Source organism: Pan paniscus, chromosome 7, assembly GCF_029289425.2.
Source record: "Pan paniscus chromosome 7, NHGRI_mPanPan1-v2.0_pri, whole genome shotgun sequence".
Lineage (NCBI taxonomy): Eukaryota > Metazoa > Chordata > Mammalia > Primates > Hominidae > Pan > Pan paniscus.
The window spans coordinates 34153538-34166336 of NC_073256.2; the positions used below are offsets into that span (position 1 = coordinate 34153538).

Consider the following 12799-nt stretch of genomic DNA (forward strand, 5'->3'; position numbering starts at 1 on the left):
TTTGGTCTTTTGTTTTTGTTTGAAATAAAAATTTATTCTCAGAATAACGCACAAAAGCACACATTGAGGCTGCTGTTAGGAGATTTCCCTCCCTTCCATTTCCTCCTTCTCCTCTCCTCTCTGTATGCCAGGGAGGACACAGTTGAAGGAAACGTGCAATCACAAACAACGATCAGCTGTAAACACAAAAAAGTTTGGTCCAAAAGAACTCAGCGCAATTAATCCAGTTACTTTGTAGAATTTCACTGGGTAGGATTAAGATACTGCAGATGTAGTGTTTCCAAGGGTCGCCTGCTTGAGGGAGTTGAGGACTGAGTGCATGCAGGAGACCTCTTTGGCCTGCTTGCTGACTTGGGGTTACAGTCAAACAACCGGGCCACCTGTTACCACCCAGTGTGGGGGGATGACTCGTCAATGTCATTTACAAAATCTTCTGCCCTGTAGTTTGCCTTTCTTTTCTGTAGCTGCTCGTCTTGCACGCCATTCTTCTAGCTCATTTATCACTTTTTCTTTCCACTCTGCTTCTTGCTTCTGAGAATAAGCAGCAAGGGCTTCTAAGCATTCCATTTTCTCTTCTTTCCATCTGCATATATTTTCAGGCTGGATTGGAATTGATCCACTTGTGAAATAGCTGCATAATTGTCTCTTGGACCATTACTTTCCTGGTAGTAGTCACCATCATCACTCCGTCAACAGCATCTGGACTCCCAGCTGTTCACCTTGTGGCTGGGGCCTGGGGGTGACACCATCCAGGATGTCGAAGGCGACCTTGTTGTTCTTGATACCCGTAGTCTTGCTCTCTTGCTGTGCCAAGAAGGCCGCAGCTGGGTCTTCTTCACTGGCGCCAGCCACTCCGTTCCCCAGGACAGGATCCCCAGGGGTGCCAGCAGGGACACCGAATGGATCTTGCTCAGCCATGTCGTGCAATTTAACGACACAGACACCAACCCACCAACACCATGCCTGGCAATCGTGGCTGTGGTAGTGTCTGGGAGATGTTGTTCCTTTCTTTGTGTCTATATGTACTCAGTGTTTACCACCCACTTGAAAGTGAGAACATGGCTCTGTTTGGTTTTCTGTTCCTGTGTTAGTTTGCTTAGGATAATGGCATCCAACTCCATTCATGTTTCTGCAAAGCACATGATCTCATTCTTTTTTATGTCTGCTTAATAGTCCATGGTTGTGTGTGTGTGTGTGTGTGTGTGTGTGTGTATATAAATATATATATATATATGCGCCACATTTTCTATATCTGTTCTGCCATTGATGGACATTTAGGTTAATTCCATTTCTTTGCTCCTGTTAATAGTGCTATGATGCACATACACATCTCTGTGTCTTTATAGCAGAACAATTTATATTTTTTGGGGTGTATACACAATAATGGGATTGCTGGGTCAAATGGTAATTAATTCTGTTTTAAGCTCTTTGAGAAATCGCCGGACTGCCTTCCACATTGGCAGAACTAATTTACACTCCTACTGGCAGTGTATAAACTTTCTTCTCTTCCACAATCTCGCCAAAATCTATTATTTTATGTCTTTTTAATAGCCATTCTGATTGGTGTGAGGTAGCATCTCGTGGTTTTGATTTGCATTTCTGTAATGATTAACGCTGTTGAGCATATCTTCTTATGCTGTGGGCCACATGTATGTCTGCTTTTGAAAAGTGTCGGTTCATGTCCTTTGCCCACTTTTAAAGGGAGTTTTTTTTTTTGCTTATTTAAGTTTCTTAAAAATTCTGAATATTAGACCTTTGTCAAATGCATAATTTGCAGCCACTTTCTCCTATTCTGTAGGTTGTCTGTTTGTGCTGTTGATAACTTCTTCTGGTGTGCAGAAACTCTTTAGTTTAATTATGTCCCATTTGCCAATTTTTCTTTTTCTTGCAGTTGCTTTGAGTGTCTTCATCATGAAATCTTTGCCAGATCCCATCTCCAGAATGGTATTTCCTGGGTTATCTTCTAGGAGTTTTATAGTTTTGGTTTTACATTTAAGTATTTCATCCATCTTGAGTTGATTTTTATGTATAGTGTAACGAAGGGATCCAGTTTCAATCATCTGCATATGGCTAGCAAGTTATCCCAGCACCCTTTACTGAATAGGGAATCCTTTCCCCATTGTTTGTTTTTGTCAAGTTTGTCAAAGATCAGATAGTTGTAGGTGTGCAGCATTACTTCTGTGCTCCTTATTCTGTTCCATTGGTCTGTGTGTCTATATTTGTACCAGTACAATGGTGTTGTGGTTAGTGTAGCATTGCAGTATAGTTTGAAGTCTGGTAATGCCAAATGCTTCCAGCTTTGCCCATTTTGCTTAGGATTGCCTTGGCTATTCAGGCTATTTTTTGGTTCCATATGAATTTTAAAATAGTTTTTTTCCTAATTCTGTGAAGAATGTCCTTGGTAGTTTGATAGAAATATCACTGAATTTGTGGATTGCTTTGGGCAGTGTGGCCATTTTAACTATAGTGTTTCTTCCTTATCATGAACATGGAATGTTTTTCCATTTGTTTGTATCATCTCTGATTTCTCTGAACAACATTTTATAATTATGACATATTGCAGAGGTCTTTTACCTCCCTGGTAACCTGTATTCTTAAGTATTTTTTTCTTTTTGTGGCAGTTGTGAATGGGATTTCATTCTTAATTTGGCTTTCACCTTGGATGTTGTTGGTGTATAGGAATGCTATTGATTTTTCTGCATTGATTTACTATCCTAAAACTTTGTTGAAGTTGTTTAGCAGATCAAGAAGCTTTTGGACAGAGACTATGGGGTTTTCTAGATAGAGAGTTAAATTGTCTGCAAACATAGATAGTTTGACTTCCTCTCTTTTTATTTTGATGCCTTTTATTTCATTCTCTTGCCGGATTTCTCTGGCTAGGAATTAACAGTACCATGTTGCATTGGAGTGGTAAGAGAAGGCATCTTCATCTTGTTCCAGCTTTCAAGGGGAATGTTTCCAGCTTTGCCCATTCACTATGATGTTGGCAGTGGGTTTTTCATAGAGGGCTCTTATTTTTTTGAAATATGTTCCTTCAGTGTCTAGTTTGTTGAGGGTTTTTAACATGAAGGAATATTGAATTTTTTTTGAAAACCTTTCCTGTATGAAGATGATCAGGTGGTTTTTGTTTTTGTTTGGTTTTTGTTTTGAGACAGAGTCTCGCTCTGTTGCCTAGGCTGGAGTTGAGTAGTGTAATCTTGGCTCTTTGCAACCTCTGCCTCCTGGGTTCAAACAATTCTCTTGCCTCAGCCTCACCCAAGTAACTGGGATTACAGGTGCTTGCCACCATGCCTGGCTAATTTTTGTATTTTTAGTAGAGACAGGGTCTCACCATGTTGTCCAGGCTGGTCTTGAATTCTTGGCCTCAAGTGATCCACCTACCACGGCTTCCCAAAGTGCTGGGATTACAGTTGTGAGCCACCACGCCTGGCATATGTGGTTTGTTTTATTAGTTCTGTTACGTTGTGCATCACATTTATTGATTTGTGTATGTTGAACCAACATTGCATACCAGGGATAAAGGCTACTTGATCATGGTGGATTAACTTTTTGATGTACTGCTGGATTTAGTTTGCTAGTATTTTGTTGAGGATTTTTGGATCCATGTTCATAAAAAAATATTGGCCTACTGTTTTCTTGTTTTGTTGTTTCTCTGTTAGTTTTTGGTATCAGGATAATGCTAGCCTCATAGAATGAGTTCGGGAGGAGACCCCCTTGTTTTTGTTTTTGTTGTTTTTTTTTTGCAATAGTTTCAGTGGGAATGGTACCAGCTCTTCTTTATGCATCTGGTAGAATTTGGCTTTGAATCCACCTGGTCCTGGGCTTTTTCTTGTTGTTAGGCTTTTTATTACTTACTCAATTTCAAAACTTATTATTGGTCAGTTCAGGGATTCAGTTTCTTCCTGGTTCAGTCATGGGAGGTTGTATGTTTCCAGGAATGTATCTATTTCTTCTAGGTTTTCTAGCTTGTGTGCATAGAGGTGTTTGTAGTAGTTTCTGAGGGCTTTTTTTTTTAAAAATATTTCCATGGAGTTAGTCGTAGCACCCCCTTTGTCATTTCTGATTGAGTTTATTTGGATATTGTCTCTTATTTTAGTAGTCTAGCTAGTGGTCAATTTACTAGTTTTCCACTATTGGACTCTGTGGTTATGTCAGTCTCTTCATAGGTCTCTAAGAACATGTGTTCCTCTATTGGGTGCATATATGTTTAAGATAGTTAGATCCTCTCGTTGAATTGAGCCCTTTACCACTATGTAAAGGGCTTGTCTTTCTTGATCTTTGTTGCTTTAAAGACTGTTTTGTCTGAAATTGGAATACCAAACTCTGCTTTCTTCTGTTTTCCATTTGCTTGGTAGATTTTCCTCCATCTTTTCACATTGAGCCTATAGATGTCACTGCGTGTGAGATGGATCTGTTGAAGACAGCTTACCATTGGTTCTTGATTCTTTATTCAACTTGCTACTTTGTGCCTTTTAATTGGGGCATTTAGCCTGTTTACATTCAAGGTTGATACTGATACGTATTGATTTGATCCTGTCATCCTACTGTTAGCTGGTTATTACGTAGACTTGTTTGTGTGGTTGCTTTACAGTGTCACTGGTGTATGTATTTAAGTATATTTTTATAGTGGCCAGTAACAGTCTTTTCTTTCCACATTTACTACTCCCTTCAGAACCTCTATTGAGGTGGTTCTGGTGGTCATGAATTCCCTTTCAGAAAAGGATGTTTTACTTATTTGCTTATGAAGCTGAAGTTGGCTGGATATAAAACTCTTGGTTGGAAGTTCTTTTTTTTTTTTTTAAAGAATGCTGAATATAGGTTGAATCTCTCCTGGCTTGTAGGGTTTCTGCTGTTTTAAGCCTTATTGGGGGTTTCCTTTATAGGTGATCTGGCCCTTTTCTCTAGCTGCCTTAACTTTTTTTTTTCCTTTCATTTTGACCTTAGAGAATCTCATGTGTCTTGGGATGGTCATCTTGTATAGCATTTCACAGGGGTTCTCTGCATTTCCTGACTCTGAATGTTGGCCTCTCTGGCAAGCTTGGGGAAATCTTCACGGATGATATTCTGAAATACACTTTCGAAGTTGCTTGCTTTCTCTCCCTTACAAGGACACCAGTGAGTCTTAGATTTGGTTCCCTTTACATAATCCCATATTTTACATAGGTTCTGTTCATTCTTTATTGTTTTTTCTTCATTTCTGAATGAGTTATTTCAAAGAGCCAGTCTTTGACCTCTGACATTCCTTCCTCAGCTTGCTCAATTGTGCTGTTGATACTTGCGATTGTATTCTGAAATTCTCTGAGTTTTTCAGCTCTATCAATCAGCTCAGTTTAGTTCTTTGTTGAGATAGCCATTTTGTCTTTCATCTCCTGTATAATTTTATTGTATTCCTTAGAATCCTTGCACTGGGTTTCAACTTTCTCTTGAATCCTGGTGATGTTCGTTTTTATCCATATTCCATGTTGTATTTCTGTTATTTTAGCCTGGTTAAGAACCATGTTGGCCGGGCACAGTGGCTCATGCCTGTAATTCTAGCACTTTGGGAGGATGAGGTGGGCAGATCACCTGAGGTCAGGAGTTTCATACCAGCCTGGCCAACATGGTGAAACCCTGTCTCTACTAAAAATACAAAATTAGCCAAGCATGGTGACGTGCGCTGTTAATCCCAGCCACTCAGGAGGCTGAGACAGGAAAATCACTTGAACCTGGGAGGCTGCAATAAGCCGAGATCACGCCATTGCACTCCAGCGTGAGCAACAAGACGGAAACTCCATCCAAAAAAAAAAAAAAAAAAAAAAAAGATTGTTGGGGAACTAGTGTGGCCATTTGGAGGTAAGAAGACACTCTGGCTTTTTGAATTGCCAGAGTTCTTGCACTGGATGTTTTTATCTTCGTGGGCTGATGTCCCTTCAATCTTAGAAGCTGTCATCCTTTGGATGAGTTTTTTGTTCTTTTATCCACTTTGATATCCTTGGGGCCTTGATTATGGTATAAGGTGGGCATGGTTGACTGGCTTTGATTCTGGAAGATTTTGGGGGGCCATGGATTAACTCAGGACTCCCGAGCTGCATGCCCTAACTCTGGGGGGCTGGTTTCAGGCCCTAGCTTTGTTCTCTGGTCCCTCCTGATTACTGGAGGGGGTGAGTTGTTCCCAGATCGCTGGTCACAACACTCCCATGAGTGGTGTCAGCCAAAATGCTTCATAGGAAGGTGGCAGTGAGATTTGTGCTGGTTCACTTATGCCAGCAGCAGCAGCAGCAGCCTGGCAGGGTGCATGCTCGTTGCCCAAGCTGAGGTATTGGGTGTGCTGGTGTGGTGGCATCCAAGCATGTGTTTGCACCATTGCCAGTGTCATAGCAGGGGTGGAGATCTTTTGGGCATGTGCCCTCCATTCACACTGGCAGCAGTGGCAGCGCAGCAGTGGCAGCGCAGCGTTTGCGGAGAGGCCACTAGTGTCAGTGCAGTGGTGGTGTCAGTGGAAAGATCGGGTACAGGAAGGCATGCAGTTAGCACCATCTGATATGGTTTGGTTGTGTCCCCACCTAAATCTCATCTTGAATTTTAACTCCCACGGTTCCCACATGTCATGGGAGGGACCCAGTGGGAGGTAATTGAATCATGGGGGTAGGTCTCTATCATGCTATTCTCATGATAGTGAATAAGTCTTATGAGATTTGATGGTTTTATAAACAGGAGTTCCCCTGCATTAACTCTCTCTTGCCACCATCCATGTAAAACGTGACTTGTTCCTCCTTGTCTTCTGACATGATTGTGAGGCCTCGCCAGTCACATGGAACTGTAAGTCCATTAAACCTCTTTTTCTTCCCAGGCTTGGGTGTGTCTTTATCAGCAGTGTGAAAACGGACTAATACAGTAAATTGGTACTGGTGGAGTGAGGCAATGCTGAAAAGCTACCCAAAAATGTGGAAGTGACTTTGGAACTTGGTAACAGGCAGAGTCTGGAAAAGTTTGGGGGCTTTAGAAGAAGACAGGAAAATGTGGGAAAGTTTGTAACTCCCTAGAGACTTGTTGAATGGCTTTGATCAAAACGCTGATAATGATATGAACAATGAAATCCAGACTAAGGTGGTCTCGGATGGAGATGAGGAACATGTTGGAAACTGGAGCAAAGCTGACTCTTGTTATGTTTTAGCAAAGAGACTGGTGGCATTTTGCCCCTGCCCTAGAGATTTGTGGAACTTTGAACTCAAGAGAGATGATTTAGGGTATGTGGTGGAAGAAATTTCTCAGCAGCAAAGCATTCAAGAAGTGAGGTGGGTGCTGTTAAACGCATTCAGTTTTATAAGGGAAGCAGAGCATAAAAGTTCAGAAAATTTGCAGCCTGACAAGGAGATAGAAAAGAAAAACACATTTTCTGAGGAGAAATTCAAGCCGGCTGTGGAAATTTGCATAAGTAATGAGGAGCTGAATGTTAATCCCCAAGACAATGGGGAAAATGTCGCCAGGGAATGTTAAAGGTCTTCAGGGAAGCCTTTCCCATCACAGGCCCAGAGGCCTAGGAGGCAAAAATAGTTTCGTGGGCTGAGCTCAGGGTCCTCGTGCTGTGTGCAGCCTAGGGACTTGGTGCCTTGCATCCTTGTCGCTCCAGCTGAGACTAAAAGGGGCCAAGGTACAGCTCGGGATGTGGATTCCGAGGGCACAAGCTCCAAGCCTTGGCAGCTTCCATGTGGTTCCTGTGAGTACACAGCAGTCAAGAATTGAGGTTTGGGAACCTCTGCATAGATTTCAGAGGATGTATGGAAACACATGGATGTCAAAGCAGAAGTTTGATGCAGGGGTGGGGAACTCAAGAACCTCTGCTAGAGCACTGTGGAAGGGAAATGTGGGGTCAAAGCCCTCTCACACAGAGTCCCTGCTGGGACACTGCCTCGTAGAGCTGTGAGAAGAGGGCCACCATCCTCCAGACCCCAGAATGGTAGATACAGTCACAGCTTACACTGTGTGCCTGGATCCCTGCATCCCTGGTGTGAAACCCACTTGATCATCTGTTCAGATGGATTATCTGTTTGATAGGTTGTTGGGTTCAGTTAGCTAGCATCTTGTTAAGGATTTTAGCACCTATGCTCATCAGGGATATCGGTCTGTAGTTTTCTTTTTTGGTTATGTCTTTTCCTGGTTTTGGTATTAGGGTGATACTGGCTTCATGGAATGATTTAGGGAGGGTTCCTTCTTTCTCTGTCTTGTGGTATAGTGTCAGTAGAATTGGCACCAATTCTTCTTTGAATGTCTGGTAGAATTCTGCTGTGAATCTAGCTGGTCCTGGACTTTTTTTTGTTGGTAATTTTTAAATTACCATTTCAGTCTTGCTCCTTGTTATTGATCTGCTCAGGGTATCAAATAAGCTAGGAGGGTTCCATCTTGCCAGGAACTTAACCATCTCTCTAGGTTTTGTAATTTAGGCACTTAAAGGTGTTCACAGTAGCCTTGAATGATCTTTTGTATTTCAGTGGTGTCAGCTGTAATATGTCCCTTTTCATTTCTTATTGAGCTTGTTTGGATTTTGTCTCTATTTTTCTTGCTTAATCTTGCTAATGGTCTATCAGTTTTATTTATATTTTCAAAGAACCAGCTTTTTGTTTCATTTATCTTTTGTATTTTGTTTTTTTTTCAATTTCATTTAGTTCTGCTCTGATCTTGGTTATTTCCTTTCTTCTGCTGAGTTTGGGTTTGGTTTGTTCTTGTTTCTCTAGTTCCTTGAGCTGCGACCTTAGATGGTCTGTTTATGCTCATTCAGACTTTTTGATGTAGGCATTTAGGGCTATGAACTTTCCTCCTTGCACAGCCTTTGCTGTATATCAGAGGTTTTGATAGGTTTTGGCTGTCTTTGTGAGGGTGCCAAGTGCTGGGGGGTCTAGTTGGCTATCTTGCTACAACTTTCTCAAATGCAAATATCTTGACCACAGAATCAGCATTGTATTCATCTTTATAATCCTCTCTATAAGGCTGCACATACCTGTTGAATGAGTGAATGAATGAGCCAAAGAAAGTGCATAGAAAATGACCAGACCTAATGGGTTATGTACATTTTATTATCTGTTTAGGTCATAATGCTGCCTGTGTTTTCCTATGTATTTATAAAATGTACAGGATTTCGTTTTTGTTGGCCTGTTTTTGGAGTAACCGGAGAAATTGTTTTAGATTTATTTTGATTTACGTAGTAAATTTATTTTGATTTACGTAGTAACTAGCAGACTATATACAATGCAAAGATTATTATTTGTGAAATTATTTCTAGCCATCTAACAATATCAGTATTTAGTCTAGTTAATAAATTACCTTATACAGACTATACCAGAGTTTAATATCTTTGAAAAGTTTTGGACTTATCCAAAATATATTTAATTTGGTTTACCCCAAACTGTGTGTTGAAATACAAAGTTAATATACACCATACAAATTTAAAAACAATTTAAAATATTGCTTTTCTTTACTATAACTTATACTCTTTTATTTTATCCCTTAAAATGAAACTTAAAAAATACTATTGAAGTTTATAATATTCAAAGTAAGCCCTGTTCCTAAAATGAATTTTTTAATAGATGTCTACCAAAGCTGCTGTGTTAATAATGCAAAAATGCTGTAATTCTCTCCCAAAGAAGCAATTACTGTGAAAACCAACATTTTATTTCTGCCAAGAAAAAAAATTACTGTGTTCTACATCAAATTCTGCAAGAATCAGTTAAAAACTCTATAAGTTAGGACTTTACAATTTCTTTCACTAAACGTATGAAAACAATTATGAAATTAGTATTAACGATATATTGTGTTTGAGACTTGATTTTCAGTTTATATACTTACTAAATCCTTAAGTTATAATTTTAGGTTCAAAATATAAACTCAACTTCAACCTCAGGAATGCTTTTCCCATTATATGAGACTGCCTCAAACCTCATTTATGGTTCAGAAATGTCTTTATTATGTTACCAAGGTAATCTCTACGGCACCTAAATTGTTTATACTATTACATCTCAGAATATTTTCTATTAGGTAATTAGAGTATCTGACAATATTAGATATTTAAGATATTTTTTCTGTGCCATTCTCTCATTACTAGGTGAAAATGAAATGTTTTTTACATATTTGACTTTGATACATCTTCATTATGCTCTTTTATTGCTTATAAATAGAAATCATTATTTTTCTCCAGTTTGCTTATCAGTAAGTTAACATATGAAGTTCTGAAAGCATGGACCATTCTCTTTTTTTCATTTTTTGTTTTTTTTTTTGAGACAGGGTCTCCTCCTGTGGCCCAGGCTGGAGTTCAGTGGCGTGATCACAGCCTACTTTTAACTTCAAAATCCTAGGCTCAAGCCATCCTCCCACCTCAGCCTCCTTAGTAGCTGGGACTACAGGTGCATGCCACTGCACCCAACTAATTTTTAAAATTTTTTGTAGAGACAGGGTCTTGCTGTGTCATCTAGGCTGGTCTTGGACTCCTAGCCTCAAGTGATACTCCAGCACTGGCCTGCCAAAGTACCAGGATTACAGGGGTGAGCCAACCATGTGCAGCCATCTTCAGCCTATTTTAAATGAACAATTTTTTAAAAATACACTTGTAAATATAACTAGCAATCATTTAACTGTAACAACTATTCAGTGACTTGTAATGTATATTTTATTACTGGTTATTAAGTCAGTAATAAAGGCATTCTCATTTTAGAAAAAGTGTTTTTCATTTTCTCCTAGCACTTTGATTCACCATAGTTCTCGAAACTTTCAAATTTTTAGACTGCACTCTCTCACCACTGTTTCTTGCTCTGTCTGTACTGTTTCGCTGATGGTAGTGAAACAGACTAGGATTTTAGTGTCCACCTGTCAGTATTCAAAATCTAACATAAAACCTAGCATTAACAATGGTAATATGATCTGATGTAAGTGATGTGACTTTTAAAAAATGCTGTTTGCTCCAGGAAAAAGATTATATGCAGAAACTTATTTCCTTATTAATTAATAGTTGTATTTTCAAATGAACTTTATATCCTGATAGCACATGACATTTTCCCTTTAATATGAGTTTGAAAGATGAGGAAGTTGTATAACAAGAGTGAAAAGCCATTGGAATACTTTGTTGCTTGTTAGATTTAGTGCCCTTTACAAAGAGTGTGGACTTTTTTAAGGCATTGTACAGGAAAAGTCTAATTTAATGTTTTATAAAGCACTTAGAGGTTAAATACAACTTTTAAAATGGATTTCTTTTGACCAAGTGATTATCCTTTCAACAAGTGCTGTAGAAGGAAGAATTATATAAGCATCAGCAAAAGCCTCTATATAATGTCTTGCTAGCCCATTTTTTATAAACAGGACTTGAGTCAGCAGAAAGGGCATTCCAATATTGCAACGTTAGAATCTTTTTATAATCTTTTTATTATCTACATTTGAATAGAATCTATTATTATAGAGATTAAATATCCTGTCCTGTGTGTGTTCCTTAGATTGAAAACAGGACAAGATTACAGTGAAAGCATCAGCTTAGGGTATGAAATTCTGAATCCAAATACATTTCAACTCCAAATAATCTCTGGGTCCAGGAAGCCATTTGCACTGACTCAGAAAAAGGTTTGTCATGCTTTTCCACCAGACAGACTCACACTTCAAGTCATTTATTTAATTCAATTCAATGAATAACTACGGTGTGCTTTTCCCTCTGTGTAGCTCTGGGGGTGTAACAGTATTCTGGGCTGAATTCCTGTATTTGTGAAGTTCATAATTTATTCAGGGCTGCAGGTGATTCTACAGTTAATTTCTGATAGAATATGAGACTAGCTATAATCATAATATAAGCAAAGTGCTGTGTGAACAGAGTAAGTAGGAGTGAAAGAGCCTTTTCCTTAGGCTGGATATTGTAGGAAAAAAATTAAATTTCTTCAGTTAATGGACAAGTGGAAAATAGGACAGAATGAAGAAGGGCCATATGCCTTGTTGAGGGAACAGAGAGTAATTTGATGTGGTTAGTGCCTGTGAGTGTTGAGAAATGAGACTAGAAAGATAATTTGTTACTAGATTATGAGGGACCTTGAAAGCTTTGTGGTAATTTGCTCCTAATCATCTGAGCAGTAGGAAATCATGGAATGATTTGAAGAAAGAGTGGTGTTGGGTAGTTACCTAAGAAACTGTTTGTTTAAAGAGACATCTGTCTTGTCTGAAAAAGAATGTTTGTTGTCCCTTTTCTGGTCCTTTCGCTAGAGGGAGTGGCTGGAGCTTTTTTTTTTTTTTTTTTTTTTTTTTTTTGCTTTGCCTGTTGGTGTTTCTGGGTTGCCCACTTCTCCAGTATCATCCAGTCCAGGATATGTGAAGTGAAAATCATTGTGTTAGTCTGGAGGTCCCTATTCTGTGTGCTTTCTTCTCTCTACCTTTCAGAATCTTCTTATGTTTGTTTTATATGTGATGTCCAGGGTGTTTGGCAGTATTTAACCAGAGGGACAAACACAAGTACATCCATCTTGTCTGGAATTAGAAATCTTAAATGGACTTTAAAAAAATGTTACAGAAGTAAAATGTACAAATAGTGTAATACACAGATCTTAAATGCCTATATTAATAAGTGAATATTTCCCTGTAATAATCAATGTAAAACCTTTTTATTCCCCCACAAAATTTCCTCAGGGCTTCTTGCATGTATATCTGCCATTCCTCATAGGAAGCCACTGTTATGATTTTTATCACCATAGATTACCTTGCCTATGCTTGAAGTTCCCATAAAATGAAGCACATAGTATGTGTCTGGATAGTTTTACTTAACATATTTTTGAAATTGAAGATGATTTGTAAAATACTGTGT

The 12799-nt window shown here is 39.0% G+C and overlaps 1 protein-coding gene and 1 pseudogene across 2 annotated transcripts in view; one reads left to right on the forward strand and one right to left on the reverse strand.

Moving 5' to 3' along the window:
- The window catches only part of TUSC3 (tumor suppressor candidate 3), a 219867-nt gene that overhangs the window by 143158 nt on the left and 63910 nt on the right, over positions 1-12799 (forward strand). The gene's annotated exons all lie outside the window — the stretch shown is intronic.
- On the reverse strand, positions 256-956 carry LOC129398499 (clathrin light chain A-like; annotated as a pseudogene).